This window comes from Heteronotia binoei, chromosome 8, assembly GCF_032191835.1.
Source record: "Heteronotia binoei isolate CCM8104 ecotype False Entrance Well chromosome 8, APGP_CSIRO_Hbin_v1, whole genome shotgun sequence".
In the NCBI taxonomy this organism is placed as follows: domain Eukaryota; kingdom Metazoa; phylum Chordata; class Lepidosauria; order Squamata; family Gekkonidae; genus Heteronotia; species Heteronotia binoei.
In genome coordinates, this window is record NC_083230.1 from 123,280,197 (window position 1) to 123,292,832 (window position 12,636).

A 12,636-nucleotide genomic window follows, 5' to 3' on the forward strand; every position below is an offset into this window, starting at 1 on the left:
AGCATAATTATAAGCAGCGTTAATATTGTCTGCACGTTTTTGTTCTAAACGGTTTACGCATTTTAAGCCAGAAAATAGGTAACTGCTGTTTCAAATCAATTTCGCCTTCCTTTATCCCGGAGCCAAGGCTAAAAATCCAGAGGAGGGCAATGAAGATGGTGAGGGGTCTGGAGACCAAGTCCTATGAGGAGAGGTTGAAGGAGCGGGGGATGTTTAGCCTGGAGAGGAGGCGGCTGAGGAGTGATATGATCACCATCTTCAAGTACTTGAAGGGCTGTCATCTAGAGGATGGTGTGGAATTGTTTTCTGTGGCCCCGGAAGGTAGGACCAGAACCAATGGGTTGAAATTAAATCAAGAGTTTCCGGCTCAACATTAGGAAGACCTTCCTGACCGTTAGAGCGGTTCCTCAGTGGAACAGACTCAAAAGGGCTCTAGATACAGGGCCTACCGTAAGCTCCATGTTGAAGGAGCTGGGCATATTTAGCCTGGAGAGGAGGCGGCTGAGGAGTGATATGATCACCATCTTCAAGTACTTGAAGGGCTGTCATCTAGAGGATGGTGTGGAATTGTTTTCTGTGGCCCCGGAAGGTAGGACCAGAACCAATGGGTTGAAATTAAATCAAGAGTTTCCGGCTCAACATTAGGAAGACCTTCCTGACCGTTAGAGTGGTTCCTCAGTGGAACAGACTCAAAAGGGCTCTAGATACAGGGCCTACCGTAAGCTCCATGTTGAAGGAGCTGGGCATATTTAGCCTGGAGAGGAGGTGGCTGAGGGGTGACATGATCACCATCTTCAAGTAGTTGAAGGGCTGTCATATAAATGATGGTGTGGAATTGTTTTCTGTGGTCCAGAGCGGTTCCTCAGTGGAACAGGCTCCCTCGCGAGGTGGTGGGCTCTCTTTCCTTGGAGGTTTTGAAACAGAGGCTAGATGGCCGTCTGACAGCAATGAAGATCATGTGGATTTAGGGGGAGTTGTTTGTGAGTTTCCTGCATTGTGCAGGGGGTTGGACTAGATGACCCTGGAAGTCCCTTCCAGCTCTATGATGCTAAGCTGATCTCATCAGGTCTTGGAAGCTAAGCAGGGTTATCTCCAGTTAATATTTGGACGGGAGACACCAAGGATGTCCACGGTCGCTAGACAGAGGCATGCAATGGCGAACCATCTCTGTTCATCTCTTGCCTTGAAAAATATGAAGGGTTGAAATAAGTCACAGAATCATAGAATTGGAAGGGGCTATACAGATCATCTAGTCCAAAGGGGTCAAACTCATCTATGAGAGCCAGATCTGACATAAATAAGATCTTGCTGGGTCGGGCCACGTCAGGCTGGGCCATGCGTGTACCTATTTAAGATCAGGTAACAGAAATTAAAAACTTTATAAAGGACACAGACAAACAAAATTAGAGATTTAAAAAACTTAAAACATGCTTAAAACGTTAGAACACATTGCTCTTAAAGGTGCTTTCTTTGTATCTCTCCCATGGGATCCAGGGAACTGGGCAAAACAAGCTGTGTCCCTTTCCTTCCTTCCCCAGGGGACCAGGAGAGGGAGGAGCCTCAGCCAACAGAAGGAAGACAGGTTTAGCTCAGTAGCTCTGCTGTACAGTTGAGAGAGCCTGACTATGCAAGCTTTCCCTCCCCCTTTCCTCCCCAAAGGAGGAGCTTTAGCCAATGGAGAAAAAGAGGTTTTGCTCTTTCATGACTGAGCAAGCCTGGCCAAGCAAGCTGTGATGCAGAAGGAAGCAAGAGAGGGGGGGAAGGAAGCAGACGGCAGCCAGTTGCTCAGGGCCCTGATAGGCCCACAGACTGCATGTTTGACACCCCTGATCTAGTCCAACCCCCTGCTCCATGCAGGATCAGCCTAAAGCGCCTCCAACAAATCATCGTCCAGCTGCGTTTTGAAGACTCCCAATGAAGGGGAGCTCACCACCTTCCTAGGCAAACTGGTTCCACCTCTGAACGACTCTGACCATAATCCCTTCCCCCCTAATATCCAGCTAGTACTTTTCTGGTTGGAATTTGAGCCCATTGCTCTGAGTCCTATCCTTGGCTGTCAAATGGAAAAGCTCCTTGCCCTCCTCTAAATAGTTAAAGAGCAAATCACGTCCCCCCTCAATCTCTTCTTCTCCAGACTGAACATTCCCAAGGCCCTCAGCCTTTCCTCATAAGGTTCTTCCTCCAGGCCCTCGATTATCCTTGTCGCTCTCTTGTGACTATTCCCGGGCCAAAAGAAGTAAAGCTACAGAGTACATGCACTCGGGCTTTCTCTGCTGTGGCTGCACGCCTATGGAACCAGCTTCCGGAGGATATGCAGACCCTGTGGGACTTTGAACAGTTCCGCAGGGCCTGCAAGACCATCCTTTTCCGAAAGGCCTTCACCGACCAAGAGAAAGACTGCTGAGCAAGCTTACCATCTGTATAATAGCACCAACATATTAATTTCATTGTTTTTAGAATTTTAATAGAGTTTTAATTAAATTGTTGTATTGTATTTTACTGTTAAATATTGTACAATGTAAATTATTGACTTGTGTTGTTAGCCGCCCTGAGCCTGCCTCGGCGTGGAGGGCGGGATACAAATAAAAATTGATTGATTGATTGATTGATTGCACCCGCTCGATTTTGTCCGCTGATTTTGTGCGCTATGGCCTTGGGTCAGCCATAGCTCTCACAGAGTTGTCCTTGAAAGGGCAGCTTCTATCAGAGCTCTCTCAGCCCAACCCACCTCACAGGGAAGGTAAAGGAGATTGTGACTTCATTAGGGTTTGTAGAATCTTTCAGGCTCAAGTGCCGTGTTCTACTGGAGAAAGTTTTTCTTCCAGACGTTTCGTTCTGAGCTGCGGAGAACATCCTCAGTGGCGTTGCAGCTGGAGCAGGCGTTCTGACCTTCTTGGCTGCTGTGCATTGAGTGAGGCCAGGGTTGCTGGAGAGCTGCTATTTCTAGGCTGGAGGGGGTGTGGTGAGAGGGCAGCCAAGAAGGTCAGAGCGCCTGCTCCGGCTGCAACGCCACTGAGGATGTTCTTCGCAGCTGAGAACGAAACGTCTGGAAGAAAAACTTTCTCCAGTAGAACACGGCACTTGAGCCCGAAAGATTCTACAAACCCTAATGATGATGCCAGCCATGAAAGCCTGAAATCTGAGATTGTGACTGCTCTGAGATTCAGAGTACAGGGTGGGATATAAATCCAATATCCTCCTCTTCTTCTTCCTACCTTCTCCTTGTGGCCCCCTTCTTCAGCGGCTTCTTGGATTCCCCCCGTTTTCTGCTCCCAGCCAGCAGGCTGCTTCTCACATCCAACAACCATGGTCTTCAGGCACTATGACGCCCCCTCGTCCCTGGTCTTTCATCGCCCCTCAAGCCCTGCTTGAGGCTTTGTGACATCACAAAACCTCAGCTACCTGCAACGGAAGCCCTGCTTGAGGCTTTGTGACATCACAAAACCTCATCTACCTGCAACAGAAGGCGCTCACAACAGCGTGAGACTATTTCACTTACCACTGTAAGCCCTCCAGGGACTCTGGAAAGACATAACCGGCAGAGCTGCTGATTTGGCTGAGCAGACAGGTTAAAACGGATAAAAGGAAGTACTTCTTCACCCAAAGGGTGATTAACATGTGGAATTCACTGCCACAGGAGGTGGTGGTGGCTGCAAGCATAGCCACCTTCAAGAGGGGATTAGATAAAAATATGGAACAGAGGTCCATTAGTGGCTATTAGCCACAGTGTGTGTGTGTGTGATCCAACATGGCTTCTCTTATGTTCTTATGTGACACAGAGTGTTGGACTGGATGGGCCACTGGTCTGATCCAACATGGCTTCTCTTATATATATATAAAATTTTTTTGCCACTGTGTGACACAGAATGTTGGACTGGATGGGCCATTGGCCTGATCCAACATGGCTTCTCTTATGTTCTTATGTGACACAGAGTGTTGGACTGGATGGGCCACTAGCCTGATGCAACATGGATTCTCTTATGTTCTTATGTGACACAGAGTGTTGGACTGGATGGGCCACTGGCCTGATCCAACATGACTTCTCTTATGTTCTTATGTGACACAGAGTGTTGGACTGGATGGGCCACTAGCCTGATGCAACATGGATTCTCTTATGTTCTTATGTGACACAGAGTGTTGGACTGGATGGGCCATTGGCCTGATCCAACATGGCTTCTCTTATGTTCTTATGTGACACAGAGTGTTGGACTGGATGGGCCACTGGCCTGATCCAACATGACTTCTCTTATGTTCTTATGTGACACAGAATGTTGGACTGGATGGGCCATTGGCCTGATCCAACATGGCTTCTCTTATGTTCTTATGTGACACAGAGTGTTGGACTGGATGGGCCACTAGCCTGATGCAACATGGATTCTCTTATGTTCTTATGTGACACAGAGTGTTGGACTGGATGGGCCATTGGCCTGATCCAACATGGCTTCTCTTCTGTTCTTATGTGACACAGAGTGTTGGACTGGATGGGCCATTGGCCTGATCCAACATGGCTTCTCTTCTGTTCTTATGTGACACAGAGTGTTGGACTGGATGGGCCATTGGCCTGATCCAACATGGCTTCTCTTATGTTCTTATGTGACACAGAGTGTTGGACTGGAGGGGCCACTGGCCTGATCCAACATGGCTTCTCTTATGTTCTTATGTGACACAGAGTGTTGGACTGGAGGGGCCATTGGCCTGATCCAACATGGCTTCTCTTATGTTCTTATGTGACACAGAGTGTTGGACTGGATGGGCCACTGGCCTGATCCAACATGGCTTCTCTTCTGTTCTTATGTGACACAGAGTGTTGGACTGGATGGGCCATTGGCCTGATCCAACATGGCTTCTCTTATGTTCTTATGTGACACAGAGTGTTGGACTGGAGGGGCCACTGGCCTGATCCAACATGGCTTCTCTTATGTTCTTATGTGACACAGAGTGTTGGACTGGAGGGGCCATTGGCCTGATCCAACATGGCTTCTCTTATGTTCTTATGTGACACAGAGTGTTGGACTGGAGGGGCCACTGGCCTGATCCAACATGGCTTCTCTTATGTTCTTATGTGACACAGAGTGTTGGACTGGAGGGGCCATTGGCCTGATCCAACATGGCTTCTCTTATGTTCTTATGTGACACAGAGTGTTGGACTGGATGGGCCACTGGCCTGATCCAACATGGCTTCTCTTATGTTCTTATGTGACACAGAGTGTTGGACTGGAGGGGCCACTGGCCTGATCCAACATGGCTTCTCTTATGTTCTTATGTGACACAGAGTGTTGGACTGGAGGGGCCATTGGCCTGATCCAACATGGCTTCTCTTATGTTCTTATGTGACACAGAGTGTTGGACTGGATGGGCCACTGGCCTGATCCAACATGGCTTCTCTTATGTTCTTATGTGACACAGAGTGTTGGACTGGAGGGGCCATTGGCCTGATCCAACATGGCTTCTCTTATGTTCTTATGTGACACAGAGTGTTGGACTGGATGGGCCACTGGCCTGATCCAACATGGCTTCTCTTCTGTTCTTGGCATAACGCCGCTTGCTGTGCCTTAATTCAACACCTGATTCCCTGCTCTCAGCGGCATCCGGCATACTAAGAGGGTGCTCGCATACCTGAACTCCTAAACAAACTTTGTGCGTCCTCGATTTCCGTCTTGGGTCATTCAAAGCTCTTGCCGTACAGTGTGGAAAACGCGGCATTAGTTGCAAAACAAAGAAAATAAGGGTAAACTGGGAGGCCATGTTAAGTTAAATAAGAATCCTAGAGTTGGAAGGGACCCCTAGGGCCAACCCCCTGAATAATGCAGGAAACTCACAAATACCTCCCCCTAAATTCATAGGATCCTTCCTCATTGCTGTCAGCCTCTGTTTAAAAATGGGATACAGAAGGCAGAGAAAGAAGTCCTTTTCTCCCTTTCTCACAACACGAGAACTCGTGGGCATTCAATGAAATTGCTGGGCAGTCAGGTTAGAATGGATAAAAGGAAGTCCTTCACCCAAAGGGTGATGAACACGTGGAATTCACTGCCACAGGAGGTGGCAGCAGCTACAAGCACAGACAGCTTCAAGAGGGGAATGGATAAGAATATGGAGCAGAGGTCCATCAGTGGCTATTAGCAACAGCTTATTGTTGCAACTCTCTGTCTGGGGCAGTGATGCTCTGCATTCTGGTGCTTGTGGGGGGGGGGGCACAGTGGAAGGGCTTCTAGCGCCACTGGCGGATCTCTTGATGGCGCTTGGGCTTTTTTGGTCACTGTGTGACACAGTGTTGGACTGGGTGGGCCATTGGTCTGATCCAGCATGGCTTCTCTTATGTTCTTATGTGACACAGAGTGTTGGACTGGGTGGGCCATTGGTCTGATCCAACATGGCTTCTCTTATGTTCTTATGTGACACAGAGTGTTGGACTGGATGGGCCATTGGCCTGATCCAACATGGGATTCTCTTATGTTCTTATGTGACACAGAGTGTTGGACTGGAGGGGCCACTGGCCTGATCCAACATGGCTTCTCTTATGTTCTTATGTGACACAGAGTGTTGGACTGGAGGGGCCATTGGCCTGATCCAACATGGCTCCTCTTATGTGACACAGAGTGTTGGACTGGATGGGCCATTGGTCTAATCCAGAATGGCTTCTCTTATGTTCCTATGTGACACAAAGTGTTGGACTGGATGGGCCATTGGCCTGTTCCAACATGGCTTCTCTTCTGCTCTTATGTGACAGAGTGTTGGACTGGATGGGGCACTGGCCTGATCCAACATGGCTCCTCTTTTGTTCTTATGTGACATAGAGTGTTGGACTGGATGGGCCATTGGCCTGATCCAGCATGACTTTTCTTATGTTCTTACGTTTTTAACCTTCAAGAAAGAAGAGCCCACCACCTCCCGAGGAAGACTGTTCCACTGAGGAACCGCTCTAATGGTCAGGAAGTTCTTCCTAAGAAAGCTGTATGCAAGCTCAAGTTAATTATACTCCTGTGGGAACTCTGACCAATTCTTGGGCAAGGTAACTACCTGAGTTTGGTGGCATAGCAAAAGGTGCTTATGTACAAATGTGCCTTCAAGTCACAGATGACTTACAGAGACCCCAGGAATGGTCTTTCAAGGCAAGTAAGAAGCAAAGGTGGTTTGCCATTGCCTTGCCATGCGGTCTTCCTTGGTTATCTCCCATCCATGTATTTACTGTGCTTAGTTTCCAAGATCTGATATACCAGGGGTGGCCAAACCTGCTTAACATGAGAGCCACCCAGAATAAACGTCAGAAGTTTGAGAGCCACAAGACATGAGTGTCAGATGTTGGAGAGGTGCAAACAAGACATGAACATCAGATGTTTGAAGCTGCAAGGCAAGAAGGGAGGGAGGGAGGGAGGGAGGGAGGGAGGGAGGGAGGAAGGAAGGAAGGAAGGAAGGAAGGAAGGAAGGAAGGAAGGAAGGAAGGGAGGGAGGGAGGGAGGGAGGGAGGGAGGAAGGAAGGAAGGAAGGAAGGAAGGAAGGAAGGAAGGAAGGAAGGAAGGAAGGAAGGAAGGAAGGAAGGAAGGAAGGAAGGAAGGAAGGAAGGAAGGAAGGAAGGGAGGGAGGGAGGGAGGAAGGGAGGGAGGAAGGAAGGGAGGGAAACAGATGGGGAGGGAGAGGTGGAAAGAAAGCAACTTTAAATGCATTCTCCAAGACTGCCGACGGGCTGGTGGGGGCTTCGAGAGCAACCCAATATGTGTGAAAGAGCCACGCGTGGCTCCTGAGCCACAGTCTGGCCACCGCTGTGATATATTATGTCACTTTCCTTTCCCCAAAGCTGGTGACGCCGGTTTAATTAATGAGTGGGAAGAAGTCACACCAGAGGAAGATAAACATGACACTGCTCCTATCGAATCTACTGCTGGCTGCGCCGTTGACTACGTTGGTGCAGCACACGGTCGTCGCTAACATCGAATAACAGTCAATAAAGTAACCATCATCAAGATACTGATTCAGCATGGATGTTCCCACTCAGGGGGGAGCTACGGAACCAGCGCGGGCACCTCTGGAAAGCGAGCCCGCCCCAGAAGAAGGACACAACCACCCTTTTAATCAAGTCATCCCTCCCTAAATACCAAGGGCGCACGATACTTGAACCTGAAACAGAAACGGTTTTTCCTGTGCCTTGAAATGTCACTGCCTCCCTATGGGGCAGGCGGCGTAGTGAGACAATGGGCTATAAAGTGGTGACATTTCTGAGATGAAATAATGTCACCGTGGTAATTTTTATATATGTAATGGTTTTTATGACTCCGCTACGCAGTTAGTGCGGGAACTAAGATGCACTGCTGTTGAAGAGTTCAGAAGCATTTTTTTTTTAAAAAAATGGCACATATTTGGTGGGCAGCAAACCACACCCTCTATGAGAAGATCTTTTGCTGGGCCTCCTAAACAATCCCACCCAAACTTCAAAGTGTCTAGAGATTTTACACCACCTAGCCCAGGGGAGTCAAGCATGCAGCCCGGGGGCTGAATCAGGCCCCCTGAGGGCTCCTATCACACACACACACACCCCGCCGAGCAACTGGCTGTTATCTGCTTCCTTCTGCATAACACGACAAAAAATGCACGCGAGTGACCAATTTACTAAGAAGTATATAGAAATCAGTCCAAACGTCCAAAACACGTACATTCAAGTCCCAAAGTAGTGTGGTGACAAGCCAATCGATTAAGTACTTGTTTCTTTCCAGTCTTCATCAGACCTGGGACCAATATTGATTCAATTCTATAGATTCTTTACAAAATTTTCAAAAAAGAGGGACGCAGAGCATCTCCAGCAGCAATTTCACATCGGCTGCAGCGCAAGAAGCCACATGCAGAGCCGCTGACAATCACATCCTTGTTCCCTCAATACTTACAGCAAGTTTTGGAACCTGTGGTTCACGATTGGCTGGCATGGGTGGCGGAATTCACAACCCGATGCACTATGTTGTTAAAACGGGGCTGCCAATATCAGTTGGGGAAATCCCTGGAGATTTGGGGGGCGGGCCCTTGGGAAGAAGAGGTTTAGGGGTGGGAAGGGACTTCAGCACAGTGTTACGCCTCATCCTCCATTATCAGCCACTTTCTCTAGGGCAGGGGTGGCCAATGGTAGCTCTCCAGATGTTTTTTTGCCTACAACTCCCATCAGCCCCAGCCAGCATGGCCAATGGCTGGGACTCATGGGAGTTGTAGGCAAAAAAAACCATCTGGAGAGCTACCGTTGGCCACTCCTGCTCTAGGGAACTGATCTTCGCCATCGGGAGATCAGCTGTCATTCCAGGAGCTCGTCAAGCCCTACCTGCAGGTTGGCAACCCTAACTGGTAAACCTGACTGCAGGGGAAGGAAGAGCTTAGTACATGAATGGCAATTTTTGTAATGATCCGGTTCCAATGAGCCAGCATCCCTACACACAAACCTGAATCTCTTTTGGCTTGGCAGATAACAACTTCAGACAGAGATCGCCAAACTTACTTAATGTAAGAGCCACATAGAAAAAACGTCAGATGTTTGAGAGCCACAAGACATGAACATCAGATGTTTGAAGCTGCAAGGCAAGGAGGGAGGGAGGAAGGATAGAAGGAAGAAGAAGAATTGCAGATTTATACCCCACCCTTCTCCCTGAATCAGAGACTCAGAGCGGCTTACAATCTCCTATGTCTTCTCCCCCCCACAACAGACACCTTTTGCTGTGCAGGTGGGTGGGGCTGAGAGGGCTCTCACAGCACCTGCCCTTTCAAGGACAAGTCCTGCAAGAGCTATGGCTGACCCAAGGCCATTCCAGCAGGTGCAAGTGGAGGAGTGGAGAAACAAACCCGGTTCTCCCAGATAAGAGTCCGCACACTTAACCGGTGGACTTTAACTTTAAATGTGTTCTCCAGGTTGCTGACTGGCTTGGCTTGGCAAAGTGATTTAAAGAGAGAAATGCCTTTGTGTGCAGACTCTTATTTGAGAGAACCGGGTTTGATTCCCCCCTCCTCCACTTGCACCTGCTAGCATGGCCTTGGGTCAGCCATAGCTCTGGCAGAGGTTGTCCTTGAAAGGTTAGCTGCTGTGAGAGCCCTCTCAGCCCCACCCACCTCACAGGGCGTCTGTTGTGGAGGAGGAAGGTAAAGGAGATGGTGAGCCGCTCTGAGACTAATCGGAGTGGAGGGCGGGATATAAATCCAATATCTTCTTCTTCTTTTCCAAGTCAGCTGAGAGAGTGGTGGGGGCTTTGAGAGCCACACAAAGTGTGTGAAAGAGCCACATGTGGCTCCCAGGCCGAAATTTGGCCACCCCTGGCTTTAGATAACAGCCTCATAGATTACCACAGTGACTTCCTATCTGACCGGAACCATCTTTATATGAAAACAAAGCAAAGAGACACAACCCAAGGATTCCCTCCGCCAAACCAGACCAAGGTTAAGCAAGGCTCCTTTGCCGCAGCTTGAAGACGTGAGCAAACTTATGTCACCGAAAAGGGATGTACTAAAACGAATGGCAAGATGTCATTCGTTTTAGAACAACCCCACCGAAAAGGCTTTTCCATCTGGGAAGGAAAAAGGCCAGACGGTCAATCACGTGAGCCTTATGCTTTTCCCACTTGGGAACGACAACGATCATTGGAAAAAACATTAAGCCGAGGAGGAGAGCAAAATTGCGTTTCGGGCCCCGCATCTTCGCTCAAATTATAATAAATTGCGTAACAGATACCACAGTCCAAAGGGCACACAAAGATCGGAGAGCGTGCGGTGGTCTCTCAGCTCGGAGTTTGCTCCCACAATTCAGGCCTAATAATTCATTTATCTGAAAAACCGAAGTTCCAGGCATGGGACTTTGGTGTGCATGTGTGTGCGCGCACGTGTGGACAGGAATAGTTTATTTTTTAATAAATCATTCTTGGCTACTAAGAAAATGAAAATGAAATCCCCTTCACACCGGTGACCCCCTTTGCATTTAGCAATCTCGCTGGCCCAATGACAGTCGCATTCTGGTTCCCGTGGATATAGATAAAATCGATAGGGATGTGATTAGACAAGAAGACGGACGGCGGCATGCACCCGGACAGGTCGCCGTTTGAGATGATGAATCAGCTTCCATCAACCGGCGGTCCCCCCCGATGCTAACATTTACTATAATCTTATTTGGGCAGCGATTTATCTTTCTTGGACCTGATCAATAAAAAATGAACACAACAGTTGTAAGGATCGATTGTAATTTTTTATCATTTTAAAGCATGACGGCACATTTCTGACACAAATGCAATATTTGTCGGGTACACGCGCAGCTTATTCTCTCTCTTTCTCTTTTTTGGGGGGCGTGCTCCTCTTTAATCTGCCGTCAGAACGATCAGCGGAGTCGCTACATACGCCGAGCGGATGTAATCTGGCCTTAGATGATCAAGCCGCCGTTTATCAACTTAGCTTTAGTTTTAGAGGGAGTTTTGGGGCCGTAGGTTTGCTTGTATGCGTACACACAATCACGCACGCGGCAATGGGTGAGTGGGACCTCCTTTGCCCGGCAATCTTTCTTGCTGTTATAGAAAAATCGAGATCTTCGCAAACGTGGGCTAGAGAACTATCATGCTCGCTTTAATGGGATGTCAATTAGAAACGACTTCGCTGTACTGTCTTCTAATGTACTGGCTGAGAAATTGCTTCTCTCCTCTCAGCTGGTTAATTGAAACTGTCCCTTAATATGACAATAAATCACAAGGATGTAGTGCTTTTAGCACAGGTTGAAGAGGGAAACGAGAATTCTGTTCTGAATGCAACTTGGATGCCCATCCATAAACCAGTGGAAAACAATAAGGCTTTTCTGTTTTCTCCAAGCTGAGATATAAATTGGAGATACAGATCTAAATATAAAACAAAACAAGCAGAGAACCCACAAGGACACATGGTGTGTGTGTGTGGGGTCTCATTTTCATCTCATTTGTTATTTCCTCTTTCTCTTCCCAGAAATCCCTTTTTCTTGCATCCTTCTCTCCTTCCCACCCACCAGTATTTCTACCTTTATTTGACCATTTGCTTTCACTTTTCTCTCCTTCCCTGTGAGAGGCGGTTTGATGTAGCAGCTAGGAGCACGGAGTCTAATCTGGGAGAAACAGGTTTGATTCCCCACTCTTCCACATGCACCTGCTGGTGTGACCCTGAGTCAGTCACAAGTTCTTTCAGAGCTGTTCTCTCAAGAGCAGTTCTCTCAAGAGCTCTCTCAGCTCTACCTACCTCACAGGCAATGCTCCCTCTAAGCTGAAGAGTCTTGTGAGCAAAAATTCTAGTTTGTGAGCCACTGGCATTAAAATTGTGAGTTACCAGCATTAAAATTGTGAGCTCCTGCATAAATTGTTGTGCTCTGGGGGTCATCCTACCGGAGCTAAGATAAAAATGTGGAAGGTGGAGGCTAAAAATCTGTGAGCTAGCTCACACTAATTCAGCTTAGAGGGAACTCTGCTCACAGGATGTCTCTTGTGGGGAAGGGAACCAAACGCGGTTCTCCAGATTAGGGTCTGCCTCTCTTAACCACTACATCACTGATGTGGTTACCTGGCAATACCCACAATGGCCACTGAGTTTCTTAAAGCTACAACCGCTACTAACATTATTGGGGGGATTTTAAAACCACATAGAACCCAATAGAGCGGGGGTAGCCGACGCTAG

General features: G+C 48.2%; 1 protein-coding gene across 2 annotated transcripts in view; it reads right to left on the bottom strand.

Moving 5' to 3' along the window:
* Nucleotides 1-12,636, bottom strand: part of CHCHD3 (coiled-coil-helix-coiled-coil-helix domain containing 3) — a 476,827-nt gene that overhangs the window by 124,641 nt on the left and 339,550 nt on the right. The window lies entirely within an intron of this gene.